General features: G+C 39.5%; 1 protein-coding gene across 10 annotated transcripts in view; it reads left to right on the top strand.

Annotated features, from left to right (window-relative positions):
- Window positions 1-13,117, top strand: part of FHOD3 (formin homology 2 domain containing 3) — a 360,868-nt gene that overhangs the window by 188,406 nt on the left and 159,345 nt on the right. The window lies entirely within an intron of this gene.

The raw sequence follows: 13,117 nt of genomic DNA, 5'->3' as shown, positions 1-13,117 counted from the left end.
TACGTCTGCCTTTGCATGCATGTATATCCCCTTTATATGCAAGCTGATAGTCTTTGATCACATTGTGAGCGTGGCTTTTTCAGCAGCTGCTCTGCTTCAGTTAGTGAGCACCATCGCACCTGTGCACTTAATGAACACTGTTAAACAGCTTGTCTTATCATCAGCATTGCCCAAGGCATTTGGATATATTTCGTGCTATGCAAACTCTGATAGAATATGCTTGTTTTCCTCATGGATTTTTCAGTGGTTTGTCACTAATTGTTATCCAAGAGCTTCACAAATAACAAACTGTTGTCAAAAGCTGAAAGGGCAGCATTATCTTTGTACGGCAGATAAGGAAATGAGGTACTTGAGATGCAGTCTGAATTCAGAAAGATTCAGTAAGCCTATGTGCTATTTTTGAGACTGCTTGAGCTGATTTTTCTGTTTAGGTCTTTCTGTTCTTTACTCCTTTCTGTTCTATATTCTTTGGACTTCTTTTCCCATTTAGACTCTCATCTAGCCTTTTGTTTTTTTCTCTCTGATCTGCCTATACAATAACCTTTTGCCCCTTCCCACATCAACTTTCTTTTACCTTCATCAGGTTTTCAGTTCATTTATATCATCAATCAATATTCGCCAAATAATAATAATTTGTAAATAATAACTACACATCAACATTCATCAATTCATTTGCATGAACTTCTTTACCAGTTTAAGCAGGCTTACACAGCTTTTCTCCCCGTCACTTCTTCCCACCTCTGCGATATTTCCGAGGTTTTGGCACCACAGCTGTGTTTGTGTAATGGTGTAATGAATTTGACAGAAGAATGTGTTCATCTGAGAAATGGCTTGGTGGGGAGAAAAGGTGGATATTTCCCTGTTGCTTTGGGTTTGTTTTAATCTAGTCAAGTTATCCAGTCCAGTTCTCTGTGGTAGGACAGAAACCGCTGTGCTCAGAAAATGCTGAATTTGACCAGAGGCGAGCAAGGGGGAGTGCTGCAGTACTGCTATCAAGGATGTAGTCACAGTTTCAGTCTCTTATCTCTTGTCCGTTTCTTTCTTCAATACCTCGCATCAGTGCTAATTCCTATGCTCTCCCCAGCCAAAATAGATTTAGTCTTTCCCATTATTTTTCTCATTTATCCTAGTCCCTTCATCTCTTTTCATATATCTCAGATGCTCCTCAGGCTTTCTCTTAGAGTTCTTTCCTTAACTCATCCATTTCTTTGAACTTCTCTGGGTTTAAGCTTTGTTTCTTTCTGAGTTCTGATCAGATTTCTCCTCCTCACCATTTAAATAACTATACAGTTCATTTAAAACCAGAAAGCCTTGACATACTGTCACGTCCATCTTTGGTGGGTCGTTGCTGGGATTGTTACAGGAATCTTGAGTGCCAAGGATGGAGTATTCAGAGTTTTCTGTTGATTGCATATGTTCAGTAGCAAAGGAATACTGTAAGTGTCAAGCACTGCTTATTTCAAAATGTTCTAAATGCATAAAGTTTGGCCATGTCCTAATGTTGTCTGTATGAGCTTTCTTACTGATACGAGATTATAGTTTTTCTAAATTTTCCAAAGAGCAAAAAAATCCTAAAATACTGTCCTAAAAAACCCTGTCAACAATACTCATATTCTAGTAATGTGTTTTCCTTCTCCGTCCTCTTCCTGTCTTCCATAAACCCACCATCATTGTAAGCAATATTAGAATTTTTTTTATGAGAAACCAAAGTGGTGTGAGTCAAGCACCATACAGAGAAAGTTTCTGTCCGAAATCAAACTTTTAAAAAATTACTAGCAACTAAACAAAGTATTTGCAATGAGATAATTTTAGTAATAAACAACAATGCCTGTTCCATGCATAAGGAGCCTTCAGTTTTAATTTTGCTGTGCTGATGGTACACTGTTGAAAATGTAGGAAACTCATGCTTTATTAGCTGAAGTACAACATCAGTCTTGTTACTTTATGCATTGCTTTATTTTGATCTTTAGCTAAAATAATGTGAGTTGTTAGGGGTGACTCATGCCCATAGCTATATGCATAGTGTAATGGACTGATTTTTGTTAACCAAAAATGAACATTAAAAATCTTGTGAATTTAAAAATGTGCTCTAATTTAAAGTTCTTTCTCTAACACTTTCACAGTTAGTTGGGAGAGCGAAGCTTGAATGAGCAGTATTTGTTGGAAATGTCTGTTTGAATCTTAATTTTATAATGATTCTTTGGAGTAAATAAGGGCAGTTAAATATGTATTAAATATCATTTGAAATAATCCCTTCTGGTTGGATTACAGGGTGGGATTTGTCTCGCCTAATTCCAGTTAACTAGTCTCAGGTAGTCACCTAGACCCCTTGAGCAAGAGAGAGCATGCCTTTGTGATTGAACTGCTTTTGCTGCTTGATTGGCAGTTTCTTTCATGTATCTGCGGTTATGTTTTGTTTCTGTTTTCAGACATCTTATGTCATTAGTCTCTGTCTGCAATTACAGTTTACTGCAGAAGGGGCTTGATTACTTACAGTTTAGTTCATTTTAGCCTGAACTAGTTCTTCAAGAACAGTAGAGGCAGAAGAAACAACTGCAGATCTGTATGTTATCTCAGCCATAGTGAGAAAGTCATTGGTGATATAGTCTTGGTCTGAAAAAATGATATCGTTTCACTCAATTATTTGATTGAATGACTAGTTGGAAAACAGTGAGGAGGCTGAATAAACTGCCTTATAGTTGGCTTTATGAAAAATACTTGTGCTTCAGTGCCATTAATTGCATTTGGTGTGTTTATGGAGGGGGATGCAATGAGGAAGATGACTTAAAAATAAATAAATAAATAAATAAAATAAAAAGAATAAAAAAGATTCCAGATAACCTACTTCTGAAAAAGAGTCAAAGAACATAACCATCTGTAATTCACATTCTCAGACTTTTGAGTTCTAATGATGTGACATATTTATTGTTCTAGCAAAGTTAATGCTTATAATAAAAAAAAGAAGAAGCCACCAATATGGGTTTAGTGATTATAATAGCTCTCTGAACCATCCAGTAAAAGAGAAAAACTTTCCCTTTGATTTTAGGGGTATCTCAGGAACGTGTTTTGTTTCCTATATTTGGTGTTATACTGTGAACGTCACCTTTCCCTAGACATCAACAGATAATGAGGAAATGGAACACAGGAACGAATATAAGATTAGGAGCCAGTTTTATAATGTTTTATACCTGTAGAATGTGTCATTAAAAAGAAAAAAGCAAGTCCCTATATAATACCTAATTTTTTTTTGTCTTATGAATTTTAAAAGAAGAGTTTGGGGAAGAGTTTCTGAATTCAAAAGAAATGGATCTTCTTTGGCTACGTATAACTTTCCTGGTGTGCTTGGAACTGCTATGGTGTTCAGGGTGGGAGTCTGCCTGCCCTACAAGACTCAGTTGGAAAAAGACTTTGGTTCTATACTTGTTTCTGCTGGAATAGAATGAGGTACCTATAAGCTCTGTATTTTTAAAGGTTGGATTTAGTTGCTTTCCCTGACTAGCATTTACAGATGACAGAATTGTAATTTCAAAGAGTTTGAGCCTTATTTCCTCAGCTGAACAAAGACTTGAGTAGAAAGACTTGAGATTTCAAAAATCATCAGAGAAAGTCAGAGTCCTTTAACCCATCCATCTTTGCCAGATTTTGGCCAACAGGAGCTTTAATGCATGTCCTTCTGAACTTGATTGGGCAGATCTGTGGTCATGTGTGCCACCTGTAGCCAACATGGGTGAACATGGTAGCCCAGGTGGGCCTGGGTTTGGTAAACTGAGTACCATGGACAGGGACAGCTGCACCAGGATAATTTCACGCAATCATTTGATTGAACGAGTACTTAGAAAACAGTGAAAAGGCTGAACTAGTTGGCTTATAGTAAGCTTAATGAAAAGTATTTGTCCTTCAGTGCCTTTAATTTTGCATGTTTGTGAAGGGGGATGAGATGAGGAAGATGACAAAAAAATAAAAGCCCCTGATAACCTGCTCTTGAACAGGTGTCAGAGAATGTAAGCATTGACGCTTCATATTTTCAAACTCTGTAAGTCCTTTCTCACAAGCGCTCTGTCAGAACACCAAGCAGCACTTGTCATAATTGTATAAGACTGCACAGTTGGTGTCAAATTATCAGTTGTTAATTGCATGATAAATAGATAAGCCATCCTCATCTCTTTCTAGCAGACATTTTGGATTCAGACTTCCTGTTCAGTTGTGTTTAGTCCAGAGTTGCAGGTTTTCATGAAGTTCTCTTGCAAAACGTGCTGGAGAAAATGGCTTCCAATGTCCTTTATGTAGAGTAAATTGCAAGCAGTCATAGCCTGTACTCTTCAATTGATGCTTCATCTGAACATCATGATGCTGTGATTTTAAACAGTGTTGTCCTAAAGTGATTTCAAAATTTAATGTCAGCAAACTTGTAGCAGGAACATTAACATGCTTCTTCCAGATGTATATTGAAATATTTTACTTTGTTATAACTAGAGCATTCAGGCTATTGCTTGGCTGTTTTTACACATAGATGAGTATTGTTGAAAGCATTCCTTTGCAAAGGCTGTGCTTAAAAAAAAAAAAGTTTCTTTTTGTTTCTATCCTGAAAAGTAAAGGTTCATTTCACTAACTGCAGTTGACACAGTCTGAGTGTTTTGTTTGTTTGTTTTTCAGACTAGACCATATACAAAGGAAAGAACAAGACAGTATACTTAGGCCAAAGAAAGTGTTCAATTAATTTGAGAGTCTGAAGCTTCTTATTCCCATTATACTTTGAGTATAGCACTTCTCTGAAATGTACAGTACTGATCATGCTGAATGAACTTGAAGAACTGTTGGTTACTCTCAAGAATCTGTAATTTTTTTACATGTGTTTATAAGGCAACATATCTCCTATTCTTTTAAGTGTTCTTTCCTCCTGTGCTTTACTTGTAATTGTCAGGGTGTATGAGAGCAGTATTGTGGATTCTCTATCCTATTAGAGGAGAACTTTAGAGGAGATTCTCAATGAATAGCATCATTCCAGACCTAAGGTTATAGTTAGAACAGGAACAGATTGCTGTAAAGCTACAGCAGCTGCTGCTTATCAAATGATGGTGCTAGAAATGTTCTTCCTTCTGAATGTGAATGTACCACAGAACAAACAGCTGCTGCTTCACACAGACACCATGCATACACTTATTATGACGCACTGGGCACAGATCTGTCTTTGAGTGTTGTAAACTGGGATGGTGCTTACAAGCAGGAATTTCTGAAGTTTTTTCAAGCAAGGTTAAGACCTGATGTCCGTGATTGTGCTTCTGTTTATCATGCTGACATGACCAGGAGCTAAGTCTTGGCAAGTGTGTGAAACACAAAAACTGAGTCCAGAACACTTACATTAATAATAATAATAATGATGATTTTAAAAAACACTGACAATTATGTTAATATTGAAAAAGTAATTTCTAGTTTTCTTGCAGAACCAAAAGACTACTCTGGATTGTATTGCAATTTAATGGACTTTTTTTTTTTTTTTTTTTTTTTTTCATTTGAAGGGCATCATAATCACTCCCTTTAAGTATGAGAGGATTTAATATGTAAATGCTCTGAAATATCTGGAAAAGTTAATTAAAAATAATCAGGGTAATTTACTGCTGGTTTAGCTGAAGATCTCATTTTTCATTAATGCCCTTCTGTGTTTATTTATAAGCTTAAAAAAAAATTTGCTTACTGGATTATCCACAAACTCTTTACTGCACGTCTCAAAATACCAGTGCATATTCAAATGCATACTCCATATAGAATACATAGGACAATTTATATTTCTCTAAATATAGGAATTCTTTTGGCATTTCTACTCTTCCTCCAACCTCTATTTTCCAAACAGGAACCACATTGTATCTATAGGCTTTCACTTAAAGAAAATGTAATTTTTTATTTCTCCTCCTTGATGCTTCACATTTTCTTTACAATTCCTTCTGCCAGTAGAAAAATACTCAGCAAATAAAAATTGAAAAGACAGCCTTACTTTTTCAAAGCAATATCCCCACTGTTACAGGCTTTAAGCTTTTCACTGGTATCACTTTACAACAGTATACTATTACATATGTATGTTAGTGAAAAGATAGCTTACACTGCTGATGTTAGCTTAGAATTTAAGAAAATCATTACCTTTCTGTCCCCAAAAAGTACAGAAAAAATGAGTTCCTTACAGTCCCCTTTTACTATTTCTGTTTGTTCTTGCATCCCATAACATGCTTCATGGATCCAGAATGTAGAGCTCTTCTAGCTTGAATTATCTGGTTACTTAATTTGGCAGGTCAATTTGACTTCTTTCAGTTCTTTATCCAGTTTATCGTGGGTGTGTATGAACAGCAGCAGCAGCAGTACCACGAGAGTAAGTGGTTCCCTTGAGCATCTGGGCTGCCTTTCCCAGTGACAGCATTGGCTTGTTCTTTTGCCATTTGTATGAATTTTTCTTTTTTATGAGGTTCTTGCTCCAGTAACTGGCCTGAAGTGGCTGTGTTTTATTCTTGCTGTTACTACCTTGTGTCTTGATTGCATGCAAGGCAGCTTCAACACAATTTGACCACCTGTAAAATCTTATTGTGTTTATTTAAAAAATAATAATAATTCTGTTTTGATTTTTTTTTTTTAACTATATACTCATGGTATTCTCTTGAACACTCATAGAGACGACATGAGGTATATCCCTGTAATGATTGGACTTGAATTGTGCTGCTTTGAAAGTAGAAATGCCAAGGCCCTTTCTGAAGTGGAGCAGGCAGCAAAGTTGTGCACGGGGAGGGCTGAGTTGGAGATGCCTGTTAAGTGGCTTGGAAAGCTCTACTTGCTGCTACTCCAAGAGGCAGGGGAGCAGCATATGGTTTCTACTGCTTGAACACGTCTCCTGTAATAGCTGTCACCTTTCTGCCTTGCCTCTTCATTTTGTTGCAACTGTCTGAATCAACCCGGCTTTTAGAGTGCTAGAAAGCTGCACCTGGAGGTTGTCTGCCCTGCTAGTTTGCTGCATACTAGAAGACCTAGAAATAGCTGTATTCTCTATCATGGCACCTTTTGATTTCTTTTTTCTTAGAAAATAACATTGTTTCAAGTAGAAACTAGGAAAAAGGAAGGTGGGGAAAAATATTGTGTTTTCCTTCTCTAGTTTGGAAGGGGAAAAGGGTGAAGTATTATCTTATTCAACGTTACACCAACTTGGCTAAATGAAGAAGCTAGTTTCCTCAGGGCCCCTGAGGCAGATTTCTCAAGCGAATCCTTCAGAGCAAAGTCCAGTTTTTATTCATGTGCTTTAGGAGGCTTGCCATACAATCACCTAAAGCCAGATGATACCGATAGAGGCAAATGCTGGAATCTAAATGGAGAATTCTTCTAAAGCATGCAAGAGAACATGCAAAGGCTTTAAAGTTAATGTCACAATAGCATAATATTTGTATTAGAGTGCATCAGAGATAGGGTAGATGGATATCTACGATCATTTGTATACCTTTTCTTTAGTATTCAGGTGTGAAACAAGTCTAAGAATGTTACAGGATTGCTTTGTATCAAACTAAAATGCAACATTCTGAAAGTTAATAGCCTGCATTATGAGACACAGATTGCAAGGAAGTTCATTTAACTTGCTATTCAGCTCTTTTCTGTCTGATTTATTCAAGAGCAATGGTATTTGAATGGAATTTCATTGCTGAAGAGAGTGACACCTCTTTTCTGAATCCAGTTTTACTGAGTTCATTGAGATGAAAAGACATAAGGACAATGAAATTCTCTAACATATTAAAGATGTAGACTGTGGAAGAAGGCAAATACCATTCCTTTCCTGCATCTTGATTATCATGCTTAAGCCATCCTCTCCATTCAGACTGTTCCACCTGTATCCACTTTCCCTGCTAAGAATCAAATTTTTGGTGTCTCTTGTGAATTGTTAATATATTGGTTGTTCCATTAGCTTGTGCTTTTTTAAGAATGATACAGTGGGCACCATACTGGCTGGACAGTTGTGGGATTTTTCTTGATGTCTCATGTTACCACATCTGTAACTCAGATTAACAGTTGATTTGGGTGGTATGACAATATCTAGAGAACTGAATGGAAAAGCTGCCTTAATTAACTAGATTGTTGTCTCTCTCATCAGTAAAATGAAGAAGAGATCTGGTCATTGTAAGGCTGGTTTCTGAAATTAATCAGAAAAGTTTGGGATTTGTCATGGCAGTCTTGACCTCAAGACACAAGGGCATCCTACCTCGGTCCCTGAATTTGTGACATAGCTGGCACTATGCGTACTTTGGCAAGTTTGCATGGGCCCTGTAACATTTGTCCCTTCTGTTCTTCTAACTAATTTATACCCAGTATCAATGAAGCTGTCTTGTGAAAAGGATCAGTCTAAGGTTATAATTGCTGGAAATTATCCATAGGGAAGGTCTGTCCCACTTCAGCGGGAAATCTATTTTCTGATTTACTACAGAGATCGACATAGTTTAGGTAGATATCTCTATAGCTCTGCTATAATATTTTTTTCTCCTGAGAATAAAATGAAACAGAAGGTATTTTAACTTAGTACGAAGCAGTAAACTGCAGCCCTGAGACTGGACAGTTCTGAGTGGCAAGGATGGTATGGGCAGTGTGCACCCCCAGCGGTTTGGAACTTCACCCCTAAACAGCTGCAGACTCCTGAAAAACTAATAGAACATTTGGAAAAGGTTTTGTTTACACATTTTTTTTACACATTTTGTTTACACATTTTGTTTACACATTTTGTTTACACATTCAGCACCTCGGCTTTCTCTTCATCTGTTGAAGGAGAACTGGCTTCAACAGATGAAGAGAAAGCCGAGGTGCTGAATGAGTTCTTCACCTCGGTCTTCACTGGTGGCCAGGATTCTAGTCTTTTTCACGTCCCTGAACCCTGCATCCCCAAACCTCTACGTGGGGACCAAGGAGGTAAATCCCTCCCCACTGTAAGGGCAGAGCAAGTCCGAGAGTGCCTCCTTAGACTGAATGAATACAAGTCTATGGGGCCGGATGGCGTGCATCCCAGGGTCCTGAAGGAGCTGGCCGAGGTGGTTGCCGAGCCGCTCTCCATCATATTTGAGAAGTCGTGGCTGTCAGGTGAGGTCCCGGACGACTGGAGGAAGGGTTACGTCACTCCCATATACAAGAAGGGGAGCAGGGAGGACCCGGGGAACTACAGGCCGGTGAGTCTCACCTCCGTGCCTGGGAAGATCATGGAACAGATCCTCCTGGACAACATGCTCGGTCACATAAAGAATGAGCATGTGATCCGAGACAGCCAGCACGGCTTCACCAAAGGAAGGTCATGCCTAACTAATCTTGTGGCCTTCTATGATGGAGTGACGGCATTGGTGGACGAAGGGAAGGCGACCGATGTCATTTACCTGGACCTGAGCAAGGCCTTTGACATGGTCCCCCACCACATCCTCATCTCCAAATTGGAGGGAAGTGGATTTGATGGGTGGACGACCCGATGGATAAGCAATTGGTTGAAAGGCCGCAGACAGAGGGTGGTGATCAATGGCTCTATGTCCAGGTGGAGGCCAGTAACAAGTGGTGTCCCCCAAGGGTCTGTCTTGGGACCGGTGCTCTTTAACATCTTTATTAATGACATCGATGAGGGAATTGAGTGCACCCTCAGCAAGTTTGCTGATGACACCAAGCTGAGTGGTGCGGTTGATACGGTGGAAGGAAGGGATGCCATTCAGAGGGACCTCGACAGGCTGGAGGGCTGGGCTCGGGTGAACCTGATGAGGTTCAACACGGCAAAGTGCAAGGTTTTGCATTTGGGCCGGAAGAACCCCAGGCACCTGTACAGGCTGGGAGGAGTGGTCCTTGAGAGCAGCTCGGCAGAGAAGGACCTGGGGGTCCTGATGGACGAGAGACTGAATATGAGCCAGCAGTGCGCTCTGGCAGCTCAAAAGGCAAATGGGATCCTGGGCTCCATCAGGAGAGGGGTGGCCAGCAGGGACAGGGAGGTGATTGTCCCTCTCTACACGGCTCTTGTGAGGCCCCATCTGGAGTACTGTGTCCAGGTGTGGAGCCCTCAGTACAAGAAAGACATAGAGATTTTGGAAAGGGTCCAGAGGAGGGCGACTAAGATGATCAAGGGGCTGGAGCACCTCCCCTATGAGGACAGGCTGAGGGAGTTGGGCTTGTTTAGCCTGGAGAAGAGAAGGCTGCGGGGTGACCTCATTGCAGCCTATCAATACCTGAAGGGAACCTACACCCAGGAGGGGAGTAAACTCTTCAAAAGGGCTGACAACAGCAGGACTAGGGGAAATGGTTTTAAGTTGAAGGAGGGAAGATTTAGGTTAGATGTTAGGGGGAAGTTCTTTACTAGGAGAGTGGTTAGGCCCTGGAACGGGCTGCCCAGGGAGGTTGTGGATGCCCCGTCCTTGGACGTGTTTAAGGCCAGGTTGGACGGGGTCCTAGGCAACCTGATCTGAATATGTATGTTGGTGGCCCTGCTAGGCAGGGGGGTTGGAACTACATGATCCTTGGGGTCCCTTCCAACCCGGGTGATTCTGTGATTCTGTGATTCTGTGATCTGTGATTTTCCATTACTTTTATGGTGTTTTTTTTTTAATAGCTTTTCTATCAGGCATTCAGAAAAAGTCACAAATAGGCAGTTGATGTGCATTAGTTCCTTTTTTGCTCACTGATCTTTCTGTAGTGATTAATCAATCGGTGATTAATCGTTAACCAGCAGAATTAAGCATGCTCCTAACATGATAGTAGTTTCTATGATCTCTCTATGTAGGTATGCCTACGTAGAGGCATATACAGGTACTTGTATATAAATACTCTGTTCTTCTTTGTTTTCCTGTTGTTAAATTATCTGTTTCATTTCTGCTTCTTCTGACATCAGTGCAAACAGTGTTCTTACAGGAGTTTTTTTTCTAAAATGCATCATTTAGGCTTATTTAATGTAATAAATCACAGGTGTTTTGCATTTGGTCTCCTACCTCTTTTCAGAAACTTGTGGTAGTTTATCTTTTGTTTATTTCCTATGAATGAAAACTTCCGTTGGGACTTTGATAGAGTTGACTTTTTACTCTTAAAGACTCAGGCCGTAAAGGTATTTATCATGTAGTGTCCATAGTTTTATTTTGGTACCATAGAAATTGAATTTTGGAATGAAGATATGTGAATTGGATTCATATAGTTAGATATGCTTTTCTACCCAGAACATTTGTGTACAGGATGTGTATGATCATAAATATGTGCACAAATGCTGAAACAAATAGGTGTCAGTGCGAGATGCAGGGAGGAAAAAAAACCCAGCACATTGCTGGGTTGCAGAAGTGACACAGAAATAGTAATTTGCACTGCTGTAAGGAATTTTGTCTCCAACTTGAGTTTTTCTAATCTTTTAACTCTGTTAAATTTATTTGCTTAGTCAGATCTATATGGTAACGTGGATAGGTTTGGAAAGCTAAAAGGATAAAGCTTTCGTAATTGGAAGGCATAATTCTTCTTGCATGGCATTGCTAACTCCAGAGCATGTCTGGTTGCACAAGGAAATGCAACAACTGGAAAGGTGGGAAAGGAAAGTGCCTTGGCAGCTCTTCATACAGAGAATAAGGTATAGCTAGCCTTTGTGTGCTTTATTATATCTACTCTGTATTGCTAATTAGGTGAGGAATGTGTACTGTGCTGTATACAGGAGGCTTGTTAAATGTTGGCAGTCAAGATTTGAGAAAAAATGGGATGAGAGAGGACAGGTGGTAAGTGCAGCTGTATCTGATTCCAGCTTTGTAGCCATGGAAGGCTCTGAGGCAGGCAGTTCTGTGTAAGCAGAAGGGGAGTCTGAGTAGTCCACCTGAGACTGGCACCTTGCTGTGTCTGTTTCTAATTTTACATTCTAGCTGTGTGAAATGTCAAAGAAATGGAAGGTGGATGATTGAATCTCGCGACTTTAAACACATCCTTTCTACCCGCACCTCCCTTCCCTTGAATTTCACTTTTTAGCATTCAGAAGATGGATGGGCATAGAGGATCTGCAACTTTTCCCTGTGGCACTTTTGCATGAGGTTTTTCAGGAGATGGCAAACACAGCTCAGGTGGAACATTTAGCTCTACAGATGCTGTTTCCATGAAGCAGCTGCTTTTCACAGAGCATGTGAAGTGCAGGGAAAGGTTTTGTTTGTTTTGTTAGTTGGATCATTTCCTTCAGGCATGTTCTTAAAGCCCTTTGACTAATGAGAAAACTATAAAGTGTTTATTTTGGCAAGACATAAATAAAATATCATGCTGGAAATCATCCCAAAAAAATGGAGACATTCTCAGTGTTTAAGCAAATATCCTCTCTCACCTTTTGAAAATTTCTATTCAGAAAACAAGTAAAAACTCTTTCTGTCTCCTTCTACAAGGGAGTGGAAAGAAGGAAAATAAAGCAAAAGGGCATTGTGTATGTGGCCAACCCTCATGGAGGAAAAAAAAAAAATCCATATATTAATAGCTTTGCTAATGCTTCCATTCCTCCAAGTCAGTTTTCTGAGGTGTTACCTTGTTTATGTTGTAAGCTGGACCAGCTGCATGAAGTAGGTTACACAGGTGCCTCCCTCTGAACCTGCTTGGGAATTCGGGAAGGCTACAGGGAAACGGCATCTTTTCCAGCAATAGAAGCACTATGGGGCACGTTGTTGCTGCAGTCACTAGGGTTCATTGAAGGCTTGGGCTGGTTTCTATTCCTGCTTCATTGAATAAACATATTGAAAGGAAGAACAGTCATTCCTCTAAAGGAAGATTTTGGAGGAAAAGATAGCTGTCTTTCTTGCTAAAAAGCAGCATTGGGAAGAATGAGAAGGTTTTGTGGGGACAAGGCCATATAGTCTATACAGTTTGTCTAGAGATTTATGTAGTTTGGATAAGAATTCTGGCTCTGAGCCCTTCTATATGTCAAACTTGAAATGTGATTAAGATGGGAAAGAATAGACTTCATTTTTTTAATGCTTGTACCAGCAATGTTGACTCTTTCTCTCACTACTTCATATTTTATTTCTTTTCCATAAAATCTTTTGAGTTGGATGCATTTTAGGCTACTAATTTATGTAACTAAGAAACTCTCCCACAAGTTGAAGTACAAAAATTGAGGTTCACACAGAGCAGTATTTTGAAGTCT

The sequence above is a fragment of the Lagopus muta genome, chromosome 3 (assembly GCF_023343835.1).
Source record: "Lagopus muta isolate bLagMut1 chromosome 3, bLagMut1 primary, whole genome shotgun sequence".
In the NCBI taxonomy this organism is placed as follows: Eukaryota; Metazoa; Chordata; class Aves; order Galliformes; family Phasianidae; genus Lagopus; species Lagopus muta.
This window is presented reverse-complemented; position numbering and strand designations above follow the sequence as displayed.